Source organism: Heterocephalus glaber, unplaced genomic scaffold (genome assembly GCF_053883595.1).
Source record: "Heterocephalus glaber isolate CG9 unplaced genomic scaffold, H.glaber_assembly_v1.0 deba00001788, whole genome shotgun sequence".
In the NCBI taxonomy this organism is placed as follows: domain Eukaryota; kingdom Metazoa; phylum Chordata; class Mammalia; order Rodentia; family Bathyergidae; genus Heterocephalus; species Heterocephalus glaber.
Window position 1 is genome coordinate 953,235 of NW_028258471.1, and position 18,998 is coordinate 972,232.

At 43.1% G+C, this 18,998-nt stretch overlaps 1 pseudogene; it reads right to left on the reverse strand.

The window, feature by feature from the left end:
- Window positions 1-246: 246 nt before the first annotated feature.
- LOC147820883 (ankyrin repeat domain-containing protein 26-like) overlaps window positions 247-18,998 on the reverse strand; it is a 99,541-nt pseudogene continuing 80,789 nt past the window's right edge.

The following is an 18,998-nucleotide window of genomic DNA, read 5'->3' on the forward strand; positions in this document are numbered from 1 at the left end:
TCTAGCATTCTTCCATTCTCAGTACCCTATATCTTTAATACCATAATGATGCAGCACTGTTCATTAGCACTTAATTCTGTAAAATTACTGTTCAATTCTTTTCTACCATTTGCAGAAATATACTTGTTGCATTTGGTTTATATTAGCTGCAAGTCAATACCTGGACTGTCTCAATGTTTACACCATATTGGCAGATTTCTTCTCTAGAACTAATGCTAGTAAATAATTGGGTCTTAGGGTATGTTACTATCCAATTAGTCTTGGAATGTCATACTGTAGCTGATACATTTCAGCAATGCTGAAGTAGGCAGTAACCATAGCCAGGAGGTACTGATGGGGAGAGAGGAGGATAGTAAGAGGGCAGGCCACCAGGAAGCAGAGGGATGTAGGGACAAGGACTGAGAGGTTACAGCAGGGCTTCTGTCAGAGAAGAGACCCCAATATCAGACCTGTTTCATTGCCACAAGTCAGATTGTTGGAGATTGTCTGCAAATGAGAGCATTCAGGAGAAGGGAGGCCATTATAGTCAGGATGACACTCTCAAAGGTCTCTGTCAAAACAGGGAATTGAGGTCGTTTATATGAGAAGGTGGTCTTTCCAGTTAGAGCAAATGGGTTTCCCAGAGCTATGGGGAGGAACCAGGCATTTCAGGAAGCCCAAGCCAAGAAGCCAAATCCAGGGGAGTTCATGGCCTGGGCTCAGATACCAGAGGATTCAGGGAGAGGACTGCATGCCCATCCAATCTGCCAAGATCAGCCAGATCTTGAAGGGAGACAGTGTTGAGACCTGAAGTGGCCCTGAGGGTGGGAGGATGAGTTTGGGGCTCCCAGGAAGGACTGGAGGATTGTGGAGTTCAAAGTCTGCCTTCCCCATGCTATGCCACAGTGACAGCCCATCCTAGGGGAGAAGGAACTCACTTTACCACATGCTCTTGGGTTCATGTCCCAGGACAGGAATCTTTTGACAATAGGATCCTCTGTGAGGAGAGCTTAGTGTTAGGTTGGGACTTGGAAAAGTTTCTTTTTTTTTGTGGCTGAAAGGATGGGGATCAGAACCTCACCTGCATGCAAAATGGTTGTGGTTTGGGACAGATGGATGGGGAAGAAGAATGACATGCACTGGGTGGGGGGAGGAGCTCATACATGAGATCCCTAGAAGAGTAACAGAGCAAGAGCCTGGGTAGCAACAACTATCTTACTGGTTAGGACCTTAGAGCAGACAGTGATGGCCTTTCAAGGCACATGAATTGAACACTCCAAAGGCAGAAAGCATCAAGGTCATATTCTACTATGATGGTCACAGGACTGTTATCTATGTTTTGAGGAGAGATGGTGCCCAAATCCTCCAGGAATTGAGAGCTCAAGGCTCACAGAGCACTCCTTTCCATGGGTGAAAGGGGTGACCAGATATCTCCTTTTTCCTACATAATGGATGGAAATGCTGTGTGGAGTCTCCTTATCCAGCAGCCTGGAAAAGGCTGTGTGGTGCTCAGGCAACACTGAGGACTGGTGCTTCATCTTCATCTTCCTGTTGAGGCCACAAGGCTTATCCATGATACCCATATGTGTGTAAATCACAGGGCTTAGCTATGCCAATGATTTCTGTGGGTCCTCATGCCACAAAGAGATAATTCCTCCAACTGTTTTGAGATGGGGCCTGAGACTTTTCCTGAGTGCTACTTCAAGTCACTGGGACCCTCCTCCTCCTCCTTCTCTTCACACTGATTCCTACTCCATCTTCCTTTGGAAGCCAGTGGACCCAGATGGGGGGGCTGGAAATGTCCCTCTGATTGAGTCATAACACCCCTGGTGATCCTCCTCCTGTTCCACTGCTGGTTATGATTCTCAGAACCAGCTCTTTTGCTTCTTCTGGGCAGGCAACTGAGACAGGAAGTAGTGAACTAGCCCAAGAACTCTGTTATAGAGACCCATGAGATTCTCCTGCAACTCTTCCTCAGACTCTCAAGACTTGTCTCTCTTCCTCTTCTGAACGCAGGCCCAAGGTGGGAGGCCATGTGGTACCACCTGGCCTGAGGAAACATACTGACATCTGGGTACAGCTCCTGTCTTTGGTATTCAGCCTTTGACTCTCTAAACCCAACTTCCTCCTTCCAGATAATCCATGAATTTCTTCCAGTCTTGTCCCATGCATTGTTTCATCCTTAACCTTTGCTGATCTACATCACATCCCAATTCTTCTTGCTACTGCCTCCTGCCACTGTGCCTATGAACTCCTTCACACTTACACCCATTCACTCCTGGGGGAAAGGCACTGTGCTTGAGACGCCTTTTTCCCTGTCAATGCTTGGATTCATCTCCTAACTCTTCCTGCTCTGCAAGTTTTCCATTTATTGCCCATCCTTGTCAAACCCCTATCTTTTCTTTTCCCCATGTATGCCTTCCCAAGTCCCTCCTTTCTTGTTCTGCAGCCACCTTGCTTCTTACTGTTCACCTTCAAAGACCACTTTTGTCCTCAGTACCCTCACTTGATTTTCCTGGGATCACATCATCATGATAATCACCTCCTGGATGTATCTGGGGTAGTAGCCTATGGGCTCTGGTACACAGTCTGGGAACATGGATAAAAAGTGGCCTTGACTTCTTCCAAATGCCTTATGCCTCTCCACAAAACACAGACACTCATCTGTTTCACACCCTGCTTTTTTCATTCATGGAACCCAATACATTATCTCTTCTCCATACAGGATAGGAGTCACCACTGGAGAACACTCCTGAGAAACAGCTGTGGCACACTGGGCTGCTAATATCACAAGAGATTATCTGAATGTTCTGATCAGGAAGTTCAGAAAATATGAGGTCATTGTCCATTCTCACCCAGTAAGCAGTTTTTAGGAAAATACACCCAAGGACAAGACTGGGTTTCTTGGGTCTATGGGATCACCTGCCAGGGACCCAAACTCTATCCATCACACTAATGTCCCTCTGGGCCTCTAAGCTCCTCTCTCACTTCTCAATGGATACTATTTTTTGTTCACTGTCAACTCCAAGGAAATATGACCATCCTACCTTATATGCTTTCCATCTTCAGAGTATAAGCACATGGGAGAAGAAGCATAGTAGGAAAAGCATTTTGGGAGAGCAGAAATGATTAGACCTCAACAGGAGGTGGTAAGTGTAACAAAAAAAAATGCCAGAAGCATTGACTTATTGACTGAGAAATTTCAAGCAAATCTCTCCTTTGGGGCAAATTATTTTGCCCAATGTTCACTGGCCCTTTCTGTGTTTAGGAATATGTACTGGGGACACATATTCTCTGCTTTTTGATACACAGTATGGTGCCCAGTACTTCCAGGCTCTTGTCCCATTCACAAAATTGTCATGAGACAGCTTATTAATTCAACAATTTAATGTTTACTGAATAAATTGAGTAAAAAAGAGAAAGAGCTTGAAGAAAGAAAAGGAGAAGAAAAGAAGAAACAGAAAAGAGATGATATGTGCTATATGCAGGATTGGCCACTTCAAAACAAGATGATGAAGATTCTAGTGGAGAAGTTTAGGAATGCTTCCCTTAATGATCTTGACTTTTTCTATATTTTACTCAGCTCTTATTCAGCGAATCTCATTGGGAAAAAAAGAATGATATCCAGGACTGTTGACACAAGCTAGTGACAGAGCTACTTAGCATCCCGAAGCAGGAGCATCACAAGGTGAAGGCCACCTTGGGGACCTTAGTAAGTTCCTGTATTATACATACATACATACATGCACACATACATACAAAAAGGACTAGGAAGGGAGCTTGGTGGTAGAGTCTTTGCCTACCATGCATGATGCCCTGTGGTCAGTTCCCAGGATGGGAAAAAAAAGGAATCAATTATGTGTAGAGAAGTCTACATTTCAAAGAAGCTCCATATTTCTCCTGATCCCTTGTGATGGGACTAGTTAAGGGACTGGTTCCAGGATCCTCTGTGGATACCAATGTTCAGCAATGCACAAGTCCTTTATAGAACAGAGCATGGCATTTGTACACTAATCTGTATTTTTCTTCCCATATATGTTGAGTCTTCTCTAGATTACTTATAATACATAATACAATGTAAATGCTATGTTAAATGACACTATATGGTACTGTCTGTGAGATAAGGACAGGCAGAAAAGTCTGTACATATTCAGTACACATCGAATTTTTTCAAATATTTTCAGTCCATGTTTGGTTGAATGCACAGATGCAGAATTCACAGATAGAGGCTTGGTGGTAATGTGTTTATCAAGTGTGGTTAAATTGAAGATGAATTTGTGGAAAATCAAGGGGTAAAGTATAAACATTTGTGTCACAAAAGCAGAAGATGGCCCACCTATTCAAATCCAACAGTAATAATGTTGGGAAGAGCACAAAGAAAGTAAGAAAATAATATGTATTTGCAAACAGTGTGAACATTTACAAAAATAACCATGGAACAGGCCACAAAATGTGTCAGAACATTACCTAACTTCACAGAAAGGAAAGGTCAGTTGTAAAGGCAGGGAAGCAGGGATGATTCATTCCATTGAAAACACTTAAATGAGGTTGGGGACAAAAGAATGATACAGTATTTCTTACCTGTTTTTTTTTTTTGGTACCGGGGATTGACCTCGGGTCCTTGCACTTGTGCAGCAGGTCGCAAAACCACTGAGCTAAATCCCTGGTCCAATGATACAACATTAAAATCTAAGTTAGCATAGATGAATGGAAGACTATACAGTAAACAACATCATCCTAAACCTTCAGCACCTAGTGATTGCCTTCCATGATGATGATATTCTCCTAAGATCTAGGAATGTTGTCACACACCACTGTAGATGAGGCCTTGAGAAAGTGTCTAAGATCAGGTTACAAAACAATACCTGCATTTAACAACAGACACAAAGATTTGAAACCATTTCATATGCAAGAAACATTAGAAAACTCTAAGTGAAAAATCTTTATCCTTCTGTGAGAGTGACATGTCTGGGAGAGCAAATGGAACCAAATAGAAACCATGTGATTGGAATTTAAAGAATTTGACTATATGCAAGAAGTGGAGACCTTGCTTAAAAGGTTCTAGAGTAAACTCACTCACTCATCAACTCATTGAATAATGTGCTGAGCTCTTAGCACATGTCACACATTGTTTAAGTGGTGTTGCCTTGATGGTTTCCAGTCCTCTTCATAGGAATCTTGCCTTCTACCTGGGTGTCAATATACACTCTCACCTATCACTGCCACCCTCACAGTTGAAGCTGGCTACTGATCTCCAGTTATTGTATCTTCATTCCAGACAGCAGAATGAAGCAGAGAGATCTTTTAGAACATTCATACAGCATGGCACTCACACATCACTGCCACAAAACTTAGTGATATGACCATGTATTATTGCAAATGAAGCTTAGAAAACATGACCCTATTATTTTAGATGACAAAGTCAGAAGAGATAACTGGATATTGGAAGGCAACTAGCACTCTGTGGCATGTTGTTAGCAGAAAGATTAGAGAAGCTTTAGCTTAAAGCAAGAATGGTAATGTTAAAATTCCATACTCTTTGAAGCATGATGATACAAGAAATTTTGTAATGAAATTTTCTTAACCTAATAGGACAGGAACAATACATCAACACCTAACATGTAAGAATGAAACTAGGTTAGATGCAAAAAATTTTATAACATGCAAATGATGAGGGTTGTTATATATTATGTGTGTGCTGTAATATTAGTTTCCATCTTCAGGGCCATAAATAGTACTTATACAACAGGGTTTTGTGGGTAAGTCATATATATATATATATATATATATATATATATGCTATACACACACCCATACATATATATATATATATATTCATAACATATACACACAAAAAAATACCCCACCAGAGGACTAATTCTCAAAATAGTCTGTAAAAAAACCTTAGGCATCACAGTATTGTCATTCCTAATACAATGTGAAACAGTTTGGCTTCTCTCATCCTTGCCTTTAGAACATTATCATCTGGAGTTTTCAGAGAATGGGGAACTCAGTGGTGCCTGTACTCACATTTTAACAAACTGTGCAATGCTTCTTCCACCTGTCTCTTCACACTCCTTCTAAACTATTCTCCCACTTTCTGTCTTCTCACAGTATGTGTGTTTCCTACTGCCAAGGAGTCAGCTGACACAAGAATACTAATTTATTTGAGTTGATGCTGTGAAAATATAAAGGAAGCAGGTCAGTTTGCCTCAATGCCAGGGCAAGTAATGCACATTGGGTAGTTCAGTTCTGGTCCCAAATATCAATTGTGATTAGTGGATAGTTGGGGCTAGAACATAGTGTCTAGCATTGGAACACAGTATGTGATTAACTGAGGGAAGAGCCTCCACTTAGAGACCAGGAAGGCGCTTTTGTTTTCCTTGGGACTGGACTCTTCTCTATCTCTTTATTTGGTTCTAGTCCCATATGTGTAGGTGAGGTAAAAAATCTAAAATCTTTCCAAGCCTACTGCTGGCACTTCCATAGATCATCTGCCAGTGGGAACAGAAGTGTAGTGTCCAGGTTCCTGGTTTTCTCTGCCTGGTTCTAATGACAGCACACAGCATGCTGTCTGGCAGCATGCAGTCTGCATCTTGCAGTCTGCAGCAACTAGCTTAAGGATAGAGCTACCCCCTACACTTGTGCAGGAAATCAGCTTGCTGTGCAACCCACTCTGGAAAAAGGCAAGGTATACATAAACAAGTGTTAATTTTTCAGTGTTTTTCTCTCCAAACATGCCAATACTATGTCCTACTCCAACTCCCAGCCAGCCATCAGCATTACATGCTTCACATATTCCACTTTTTCCTTTGTGTTATGCTGTTGTTCCTCTAATGGCTGTCAACTTCTCTCTTAAAAGGATATCATTGGCCAAGTTACATTAGAAGCACTGCATTGCCAAGACTTGACATGCTGCTCTTGTTTCTTCTACAGATTACTTTGACAAGAGCTTTGTCAAATGAAGCTGAAATTAGGAAGGTTAAGATGGAGAAGGACATATTTCATCCCACTTCACAGCATGGAAATAGTTAAAGTCTGTTTAGTCAGGCTTGTATCCTAGAAACAAAGGCCATTGATTTTAGGGCATCTTTTTCTCAGAAGGGTTGTGTAGCCCTATTGTCAGAACACTTTTGATCTTCACTGCATTAAGTCCTCTCTCAAGTACCTCTAGAATTTTTCAGTCACAACATAATAGGAAAGCAATCTGGAGGAATGAAGAGGTCATGAGCCTCCTCTTAATAGACACATTATATAGAAAATACAATAAAATTAAAAAATAAAAAACCAATAACTTGGGCTGCTTCTGAGTGGGACTAGGGCTGGCCTCTTACTGAGTGAGCCTGGCTTCAGTAAGGTGCCCACTGATGGGCACAGCTTCAATAATGCTTCACATCCCAACTGAGTATTCATTCTCAGGTACACTCACCACATGGATCAAACACAATCTGCCTATGAAAACACGAAAGTGATTATGCAGTCATTGTTTTGCCCAAGGGGTGTAAAGATTGATTCTGGGAACATAATAGCAGTCAAAGCTTGAATGCCAAATCAACTGTCTCCTGTGCTTTGCAGGCACAGAGTTAGCTCCAAAATCCAGGACTGGGAACCCAGCAGCAGCTACAGCTTGGCCATCCAGTCAGCCTTTTCTTCAAGGTTTTTTCTACATTATAGCCTGCTCTACAATGCTTTTCTTTTCTTTTATTAATTTTTTGGGTACATTTATGGTATATAATGCAATGCCATTCATCATTGGAAATTTGCACCTTTACATAATCCATCTTGGTTCTTATTTTTTCCCCATTCCCCTGCCCTCCCTTCAACTCCTCCACCCCTCCCTATCTACAAAGACTTTGTTTCCATTTTTTCTTTTTCTCATATTAATTCCATTCCCTTCTTTCTTTTCCCCTACCCCTTCCACTTTCCCTTCCCCTTTGCACCTTTTCTTCCTATTTCACCTTACCTATTATACCTTTTAGTCCTTATTTACACTTCCAGGTTCTCACACTAGAGAAACTAGTAAGCATTTACACGTGTGTCCAATTTATTTCACTTAAGAGTATCGCCTCAATGTGCATCCATTGAGCTATAAATTTCTCTAGATTCTCATTCTTTATGGCTGAGTAATACTCCACTTATAAAAAAACCCCCACATTTTCTTTATCCAGACTCCAGGTGATGGGCAATTTTGTTGTTTCCAAATTTTAGCTATCACAAATTGTGCTGCTATGAACATGGGTGCACATATATCACTGTGGTATGATTATGCAGCTAGGGTTTTGGATGAATCTCCTCTGGGAGTGAGTTCCCATGCCCTAATGAGGTGGGGCATCACATTGGGCACAAAATTGTTGGAAATAAGGCCTCAGACTCAAATTGACAATGCTTGAAAGAATGCATTCAGAAACAGCAACACAGGAAGGACCAACAAAGCAGTTTAAAGTTAACTTCTATAGAAGGGTACAAGCATGAGCCAGCTGTGGTGCAGGAAAAAGGAGGGTTGCCCCCTTTATTCCTAACTTAGGAGAAGTAACTGACCTTTTCCCCATTGGTTGGGTTGAAGGTTTACAGTCTATCCCAATTGGCTAGTTTGGGCAGTGTGAGGGAAAGACCTGAAGAGTTGCAGAGGAGAAGAATGAGTGGGAGGGGAGAGGGTGTAGGCAACAGAAAGTTCTTGGCCATTGATAAGGTATCTTTGGTCTGCAGCTATGTTCCAAATATTTAAATTGAACAAATATTTTCTATAACTCAGTGTGCTCAACAGAAAAAAAAGTTGAGTTATCTACATTGAACTAGAGTTTAAGATGGAGGTCCTCTCTGGTTCATACTTTTAAGAGAAAAGATCATGTTGTTTACATTACTGTTTTTATCTCCCTCAAGGCACCATCTGCCCAGAGACCTGGCAAATGCATGAATATTGAGAGGCAGTTTAAAAATTGTCAGTAATTTTCAACTCAGTGTATAACTGTTTCCTCTAGAAAATGAACCACATTTAGGGTTTCATTTTTCCTTACAACCACTCTGTCTGTCAAGAGAGGTGGAATGTGTGCCCCAGTACATATTCCTAAACACAGAAAGGACCACTGAAAACTGGGGAGAAGAGCTTGCCCAAACTGAAAAATTTAAGTCAAAAAGTCAGTGCCCCTGAGATCTTTTGTCTATGCCTATGCCCTCCTGATGAGGTTGTCATTTTCAATCTCCCTAAATATCCTGACTACTATACTGCCTCTCCCAACAGTCTATACTCTTAAGATGAAAAGCACAGAGGTTAGCAGGATAACACATGGTTGGAGATGACAGTGAACATAAAATGCCATGTGTTGAGAAAAGAGAGAGGAACATAGAAGACACAAGGAGACTTTGGAATGATGGACAGAGTTTGGGTACCTGGCAGGAGATGCCATAGACCCATGTCCAGTCTGGCAGTTAGGTATGTTTTCCTTCAAACTATTGCCAGGTTGGAATTCATGATGACCTCATAGGATTCTGACCTCCCTGATAGGACAGTTCAAATCCAAATGGCAGTTGGCAGCCCAGGGAGCAAAAGCTGCTTCACTGAACTGTTCTCCACTGGAGACTCATGACCTGACTCTAAAAAAGAGTGGCTTGGGTTCAACAGAATTACATTAACTGAATGTGGACAGACCAGAGTCTGTGTTTTGGGGAGGAAACAAAGTCATTTGAGAGAAGTCATGGCCACCACGGAACCATCTTCCCAGTCTGGGGACCACAGTCCACAGCCTATCTCTCTAGTATATTCCCTGGAAGTAGTGATAGTGCATGATGAGATCCCAGGACAATCAGGTAAGGGGGCTGGAGATAAAAGAGGTCTGCAAAGGTAACCAGTAAAGAGGAAGGACTACAAATGAAGGAAGTAGTGATTCAAGAAGGCAAAAATCGGAGAAAGAAAAGCCAGGAGGTGGGACAAGGATGGGTAATGGATAGAAAACCTAGCAAGCTGGACATGAGGCGCAACATGTATGTGAAAGGGTGACTGAAGCAGAGGTTGTGCCTTCCAGGAGTGAAAGGGTGTATAAGAACAAGAGTTTGTAGGCATCATGTGTTGGGACAGTGGGAAGGAGAATTAGGTTAAAATGGAGATCAGAAAACATTAAGGATGGAACAATGGCTTTAAGGGGAAGGCAGAGGAAGAAATTTGGGGTTTTTATGGAAGGATGGAGCTGGGTTGAGACAGTTAAAGGCTGAATTCCAAAGGCAGAAGTGGCCCATTGGACCTGGGTTTCTTTCCAGTCTTCCACCAGTGGCCTGTGTTCAGAAGAGGAAGAGAGACCAGTCCCCAGTGTCTGAGGAGGAGGAGGAGGTGCAGGAGGACTGGCTGGATGTGCATGATGGAGTCACTGGAGTACCACCCTACTTTATGCTTCAGAGGCCTGCCCAGAAGAAGCAGAGGGGCTCCTCTTGTTCAGAGTTGGAAGCAGAGGCTGAGCAGGAAAAGTAATATCAAGGGGGTTTTCACTCAGCTCTAGAGGGGAAGCCCAGCCTCCCACCTCAGTCTTCTGGCCACAAATTGTAGAGGGAGTGGTCAATGTATAAGGAGGATGAGGAGGGGGAGGTTCCTGCTGCTTTAACTTAGGCTCCTGATTTACCTTATCCCCCAGGGAAAACATCAGGCTGCCACCTCAAAAAAGGTGGAGAGAATATCTGTCCCTGTTCATTGAGGAGCCACAGGAACCATTGTGAGGGTTAAGCCCTGTACCCTCTACACACATGGGTGTCACAGAGAAGCCTTGTGGCCTCAAGAAGAAAAGGAAGATGAAACATTTGTCATCCGTGCTGCCTGAGCCCCACGCAGCCGTCACTAGGCTGCTGGGTAAGGGGACCTTCACAGCACCTCCAAACGGGTTATTTAGGAAGACAGGAGACAACTAGGCACATCCCTCACTCATGGAAGGGAGCATTCTGTGAACATAAGCTCTCTTCTCCATTCCTAAGGGACTCCAGTGCCATCCCTCTCCAGTCACATAGAAGACAGTTATGACACATACCTCAAAATAGGTCCTCATGTGGGAGCATAAAGCTTGGATCCAACATGGCCAATCGTTGACTTTCCTGAATGGAAATAGTTTCAGCACCTAAGGGTCAACTTGGTCATGGTCACACCTGGATGTGACCATCACAAAGAAAAGGAGTTATGTGACTTCTGACCTCTGAAGTGGTGCCTTCATGTGCCAGGGGAGGCCACCCCAGCCTGCTCTATTCTTCTAACCTGGCTAATATTGCTGCTACCCAGGACTCACAGTTGCTCTTGAAGGCATTTCAGGAATGAGGCGAGACTTCTTCCTCCCCTTCCCATTAGCCTGATAAAATCCAGCACCATCTCCCAGGCAGATATCATTTTACTCCATGTTCTTTTGCTTGAGGTAATAACTTTGCAGGTACCAACCTAATGCTACCCTCTCTTCCCAGAGGATCCTGTTGTCAAAAGATTCCTGGCTTGGGACATGAACCTCTGAGCATCTGATAAGGTGAGGTCCTTACACCCTAGGAAGAGCTGTCACTGGGCCAAAGCATAGAGAGGGCAGAGTTCCAACCCTGCAGTCCTCTCTCAGTCCCTCTTTAGAGCTCATTTCTCACCTACCCACCCTCAAGGTCCCTTTAGGTCTGAACATTGACTCCCTTCTGGGCCTGGCTGGTCTTTCCAGACTGGGTGAGTACACCATCCTCTACCTGGATCTTCTGGGATCTGAGCCCAGGACAGGGTCTTTCCTCAATATGAGTTCTTTGGCTAGTGCTGCCTGAAGCTGCTGTTCCCTTGCTTAGCTCTGGGGAACCTATTTGCTCTAACTGAAGGGACCCCAATCACATCCAAATGACCTCCATGCCCTGTCTGAAAGACACCTGTGGAAGTGCGTTCCTAGGCACAATGGCCTCCATTCTCTTGGATGCTCTCAGTTGCAAAAAAAACCCCTCCAACAACCTGACTTTGCCCCAATAACCTGGGTTCTCTTCTCTGAGTGAAGCCCTGCTGCCCCTCCCAATCCCTGTCCCCTCATGCCTCCTCCTCCAGGTTGCCCACCCTTGACTGTCCTCTTCTCTTCCCATCAGTACCTCCTGGCCACGGTCATCACCTACTTTAGCCGGGCTGGCCTCCTTCCTTGGGAGTACCAGAGGATCCACTTTTTCTTGGCTCTGTGAGTACTGTGTCTCCCCTGAGAGTCCTTGATAGTTCCCTCCCTGGATGGGGTGGGAGGACTCTAACCTATCCTCTAGTTTTCCAATCTCTTTCTGTACTGCTCACTGTGTGCAAAATGAACCTCACACTACAGTGTTACAATAGTTCTCTTAGTAAAAATTTCAGCCTACCATCTTGTCAGCAAAAGAATGGAACCAGGGAGACAGGCAGGTCTGTGCATGCCCTACAGAGGTCCTGAGTCATGCGGAAGATGCCGAATCACACCACTGCAGACAGGCAGGTCGGCCCACACCCTGCCGAGGTCCCCAGTCACACGGAACACGCGCCGAATCAGCCCGCTGCAGACAGGCAGGTCTGTGCATGCCCTACTGAGGTCCCGAGTCATGCGGAAGACACCAAATCACCCCGCTGCAGACAGGCAGCCACCTGATTCCACATTACCAAGGCGCAGAGGACACCAGACCACCAGACCAAGGTACTGAGTCCCACTGTTCCCAGCCCAGAGGTAGGAGCTTCTGAGCCCTCGTCCCACTGCTCCTGGTCCAGAGGAAGGGGCTTCCCAGTCACCATCCCTCCTGCTGCTCCCAGCCCAGAGGAAAGGGCTTTTGGGCCACCTTCTGTCCTGCTGCTCCTGGCCCAGAGGAAGGGGCTTCCCGGCCACCATCCTTCCGGCTGCTCCCAGCCCACAGGAAAGGGCTTTTGGGTCACCATCCCTACCGCTGCTCCCAGCCCCTGTCCCACCTCACCCAGCTCAGAGGAGGTAATCCATGCAGGCACCAACAGCCGGCCCCCCAAGTCGAAATGAGAAAACACGTAAAGTCTCAAAACCAGACTTCCAGATCACCTACAGCAACCCCAAAGGGAAATGAGATGGAACACTCTGATACTCAACCACCTTGACCACCGAACTGGCAACAAAAGGGGATCTGGAAAAAATGATATCAGAAATAATTTCTCAGATAACAGGAGAAATTGTGCTCCTAGTGCGAGACATGATTAATAAATCTAGAGAGGAGCTTAGGAACATGATGGAATCCCAACATAGGAAACAAATGAAATCCATAAAACAGATGCAAATAGATTTCCAGGACATGAAAAACTCCATTGAAAGTCTACACAGCAGAATGCGCCAATGTGAGGACAGAATTTCAGATATAGAAGATAAGATTGCAATTAGTGACCAGGAAAAGAAAAATTGCTTCAGAATTCTAAGGGAACATGAGAAATCAATCCAGCAGCTGCTAGATGATGCAAAAAAGAATAACATAAGACTGATTGGGCTCAATGAAGAAACAGGAGAGAGTGCAGATGACATAAATAATCTCTTCACAGAAATAATGGCAGAAAACTTCCCAAGCACGGGAAAAGAGCTTGACATACAGATAAGTGAGGCATATAGGACTCCAAATAGCCTTGATCAAAAAAAATCTACACATAGGCATATAATTGTTAAGATTGCAGAAACTCGACAGAAGAACAAAGTTCTCCAAGCAGTTAGAGAAAAGAAACAAATCACATACAAAGGAAAGCCCATCAGAATCACAGCAGACTTCCCAACACAAACCATCAAGGCAAGAAGAGCTTGGAGTGACATATTCCAAGCCCTAAAAGAAAACACCCTCCAACTCAGATTGATGTACCCTGCAAAACTATCTTTCAAAATGGATGGAGAAATAAGATACTTTCATGACAAAGAGCACCTTAGGAACTTCGTGAATACCAAACCAGCACTCCAAAGAATTTTACACAATATCCTAGGAACAGACATTGAGGATCACAACCCCAGGAAGCAAAGCAGAATGAACCCATCTGGCATGACAAGAAATTAAATGTAAAGGGGGAGAACCCAACAAAAAGAAAAAGTCATGGTAATGGCAAGTCAATACGTTTCAGTTATAACCATCAATGTTAATGGTCTCAATTCACCAATCAAAAGGAATGGGTCAAGAAGCAAAATCCAACAATATGCTGCATACAAGATGCACACTTAATTCAAAAGGAAACTCATAGACTGAAAGTTAAAGTGTGGAAAACAATACTCCATGGGATGGGAACCCGAAAAAAAGCAGAAGTAGCTATCCTCTTTGCAGGTCAAGTAGATTTCAAACCAATACTGATTAAGAGAGATGAAGAAAGACACTACATCCTTGTAAAGGGAAGAATCCAAGAGGAAGAGATGACAACCATAAATATCTATGCACCAAACACTAGTGCACCCAACTATATAAAACAAATACTAACAGACATGAGAAGTCATATATGCACTAATACAATTGTAGTGGGGGACCTCAACACCCCACTGTCACAAATAGATAGATCAACTAGCCAAAAAAATAAATATAACATTGCCTAAAGGATCAGCTTTAAATGCCAAAGAACACAAGACTGAACTTGGAAGATATTTTACTAGACCAACTCAACAGGAGCAGGCAGTGACAAAAGGATTGTATACAACCAGTGAATTGTAGTCAACAATTGTGCTATCCTTCATTTATGTAGTGCTTTGCAATGAAGTCTGAAACAAAGCAAAACTCTGTTTTCCCTCATCCTATTCCATGTGGGTCACATGGAGCTACAGCTGCTGGTGCCCACCTCCTACCATCCCTGCAGCCCCAGCAGACACAGCAGCACCGTGTCACCAGAACATGGGGTGAACCCCACCCTTCCCAGGAGTTGAAGCCCCAGAGGTCAGGGGCAAATGAGAGCATTCCAGAGGGTAAATATCCTCATTCTACATACGAGTGTTACACACAGATCACTTTTATAAAATAAAGTCCCTGTACATACACACGGAAGGCTCAGGCATTTAATTCTGCCTCACATAGAAGAAAGAACATTCTCTTCACTCCTATGCTTTCCAATTGGCAAGCACAACTAAAAATTTTATACTTATGTCACTAACACACTTACTGTAAAAGAAAGAAGTGATTAAGTAAACTGCAAAATGCACTCTAAAAGCTAGATAGTTCAAGAAATGCAGTGGTGCACTCTTTGGAAAAGCAAAAATATTTTAATTCATAAGTTATTACTTCTTTAATGCATCCATTTTATAAATGCTTCTTCACATATGACAACCATAAAATACAAAGTAACACATGTGCGTAAAATGGTACACATACCTATGTTCTCTATACAGGTAGCCAGAGACTATTTTATTATATCCAAGTAGTAAAGACAAATTTTATCCAAGTTGTTTTCTATTTCAAACCAAAACTAAGTCTTACCAATGCAAAATTTCCAAAAAGACAGCTGGAGAAAAAAAGAAATAAAGTCTTTAGAAGCTACTTTACCAATTCTTCTAAACCAAGGATTTCAAATGCCTTGCTTCCATGTATAGAGAGAGCACAAAAGGCCAGGTGGCCAACTCCTTCTGTCCTAGGAGCATAGGGACAACTCCAGGACCTGCAGCACACTGAATCCTGCTCTTTTCTGCTCATGCTAAGGGGGATTGGCCACTTGAACAAGGGAAAGACTGGGAAGATGTGTCCCTGCCTCTGAGGCCATTCATAAAAGAGTGAGGAAAGGGATGATTTTTATCTTTCTGGGACTTTTTTCAGTATTTTTCTCTATTACTGTGTAAAAATTTTTCAAGAGGAGCAAGTGTATACATTATGCTCAGTGAGATACTTTTAGGAAAAGCTCTAGGCAACAGGAGCCATTCTAGGACCTGGCCCTCATGCTCATCAGCAGATTGTTCAAGGCAGAAAAGCACTTCCTCAGTAGTGCATCTGAAAGCCCTCCTCACCTCTAGCTCCAAGGAACTGTCAGCTCTCCTGAGCTCCCAGACCCAGGCACTGGAGATGCCCCCCCCCCACCCATGACCAAGGCTGTACCAAGCCCTGAGACAGATTCTCAGAAACAATGCCCTCCAGTGTGGGCTTTTATGAAGAGCTGCAAGCTCAGTCTGCCTTCTAGCACTAGAAAGCTGCTGTTTCCCAGGATAGCATGGGGCTGGCAAAAGGAAAGAGAAGTAGAACAAGGTAAAACACCACTGTTCTGGCTGGGATTCAGCTTCTTTTTACCCTCTGCTAATGGAAATCAGCATTAAAAGTGGCTTAGAGGAAACTTACTTTAAGCAACCTCCTGAATTGTTCCTTGAGAGAATAACTGGCCTTGTAATACATTTATGGATATTTAAGTGCTAGCTAGATGCCAGGGACTTTGATAAGTGTTCTGGACAGAGAGGGGAGAAAAGCCAGACATGCAAACCTCTTCCAGCTTACAGATCAGGCAAGCAGGATGCTGGGGAGAAGGCATTCTGACACTCACCATGTCTGTGGAGCAGCTCCCTAACCTGACCCACAACAGACTCACTTGTCAGAAGGAGGAACCAAATCTGTAGCTTAAATATTTGTGCAGGGAGCCACCCTTAGAGCCTCACCAGTAGAGCCCTGAGGGGAGCAGAGCATCCAGGACTGAAGCCAGCTCTGCCTGGCTGGCTACACCCAGTTGTGACCAAGGGCTTGTAAGGACCCCCAGACATGCCCCCCAGCCACCTGTGGAGCCATGAAGGCACCTAGAACAACAGTGCTAGCACCCTCACCCCCCAAACCCCCTCCCCCACACCTCTGGCCTCTTGGCTGTGCAGCTACCTGGTTCCACACTACAGAGGCAGAGGGGGACATAAAGGTCATTGTCCTGAACTGCAGAAGTGAACAAGAGAGAGAGAGAGAGAGGGCCTCTCTCAGGCTCCCTGATGATAACTGAAGCCCACTGGAAAAGTGAAGAGAATCTCTTCAGTAAAGGCACACCAGACCACTGTAATTGGTAAGTTAGAAGGATCATCACCTCCCATCAGAACCTGGACTATCTCCAGGGGAAAGGCAGATGGAACCTGCAATAGAACCTTGCACAGTTCAACTCTGCAGGAGGACAGGGAGCTCAACTTGGGACTTGCAGAAGAAATCTGCCTGAATCTCACTGGTCTGTGACTGGCTTACTGAGACTCATTGACTTATAACTGCACACTTCTGCCCACGTTGTCTATTGCAACAGAAGAGACATACCCTGAAGGAGTCCCTTCATTTTTATCTTTTATTTGTTATTTTCAAAATTACAAGTATTTTTTTGCTCTTATTTTTAATTTTTTTCCTTCTTTATCTACTCTTTAAAATTTTTTTATTTTTCTCTTTCTTTCTGTTTTCTTCTCTCTCTCTCTCTCTCTCTCTCTCTCTCTCTCTCTCTCTCTCTCTCTCTCTCTCTCTCTCTCTCTCCTTGCTCTCTTGCTGTCCCACATTGTTCTTAATCTCCCTTTTTGTTCCTATTCTGGGCCTAATTCATATTTCTTCTTCATTCTTCTTTTCTTCTCTTTCCTGTTCTCACCTGTGCCCTCTGGCCTCACTGCTAACCTTCCCCTATCCTTCTACCTACCTATCCTTCCCTCCCCAACTCCTTCTAACTCCCCATTCCAAAGGATAAAGTTGCCATATTGAAGAGTTTATTCACTATAAACATATGTTGGGTTGGTCCTGGATTTTGATTTAATTCACACAGTTAGTGATAGATTAATAACTATCACAAATTGTTATTTTCTAAGAGGTACTTGATGCTGTTGTGTTGATAATTGTATCACTTGGGCTAAGGTATTGTGATTGATCTAATCAGTTGTTCTTCCTGGTACAATGAAAATGAGACAGCCTCAGAGCCATTAGAGACTCAAAACCTAAAGGCTAGCTATATCTGGAAGACAACTCTGAGAAGCAATCATTCCATAAGGGTTCTAAATACATCAACAAAGATACTTACAATAAGCAACTTCAAAGTATTAACCCAAGAACTAAACCAAGGACAGTACCAAAAACAAAATGAGAAGACATTTAAGTAAGGTGACTTCCACCCCACAAAAGGCAAATTCTGGGGGAAATGAGGTGGAAAAGTCCGATAATCAACCACCTGGACACCCTGAACTGATAGCACAGGAAGTAACCAAAGAGATGAATGAGGCTCTAGAAAAATTCAAAAAAAAAAAATCTCCCAGATAACTACAGAGATGGTGAGCAGAGTGAAAGACATGATTAGAAGCCCTAGAACAGAAACTGATAAAAAAAAAATAGAAGAGCTCAGAAATATGCTGGAAGCCATGAACACCCAACATAAGAAAGAAATGGAAACCATGATCGCCCAATATAAGAAAGAAATGGAATCCATGAAACAGATTCAAACAGATATTCAGGAAATTAAAAACTCCACTGAAAGCATACAGAACAGATTAAGGGAATCTGAAGATAGAATATCAGATATAGAAGACAGGATTGCGGTGAAGGACCATGAAAACAGAGATTTCTTAAAAATAGTAAGGGACCATGAGAAATCAATTCAGCAGCTGCTAGATGATGCAAAGAAGAACAACATAAGACTGATAGGAATCCATGAAAACACAGGAGAAAGTACAATTCACATTAAAAAAACTGTTCACAGAAGTAATAGTAGAAAACTTACCAGACAGAGTTGGAGAATTGGACATACAGTTAAGTGAGGCATATAGAACTCCAACTAGCCATGATCAAAAACAATCTACGCCTAGACATATAATAGTCAAGATCCCAGAAATGCAACAGAAGAACAAAATCCTATAGGCAGTTAGAGAAAAGAAACAAATCACCTACAAAGGAAAGTCCATCAGAATCACAGCAGACTTCTCAACACAAACCCTCATATCAAGGAGATCCTGGAGTGAAGTATGTCAAGCCCTAAAAGAAAATAACTTCCAACCTGGACTGTTGCATCCTGCAAAATTATCTTTTAAAATCGATGGGGAAATTAGATAATTCCATGACAAAGAACACCTGAGAAATTTTATGAACACCAAACCAGCACTGCAAACAATTCTAAGCAATATCCTAGAAAAAGACAATGAAGGTCACAA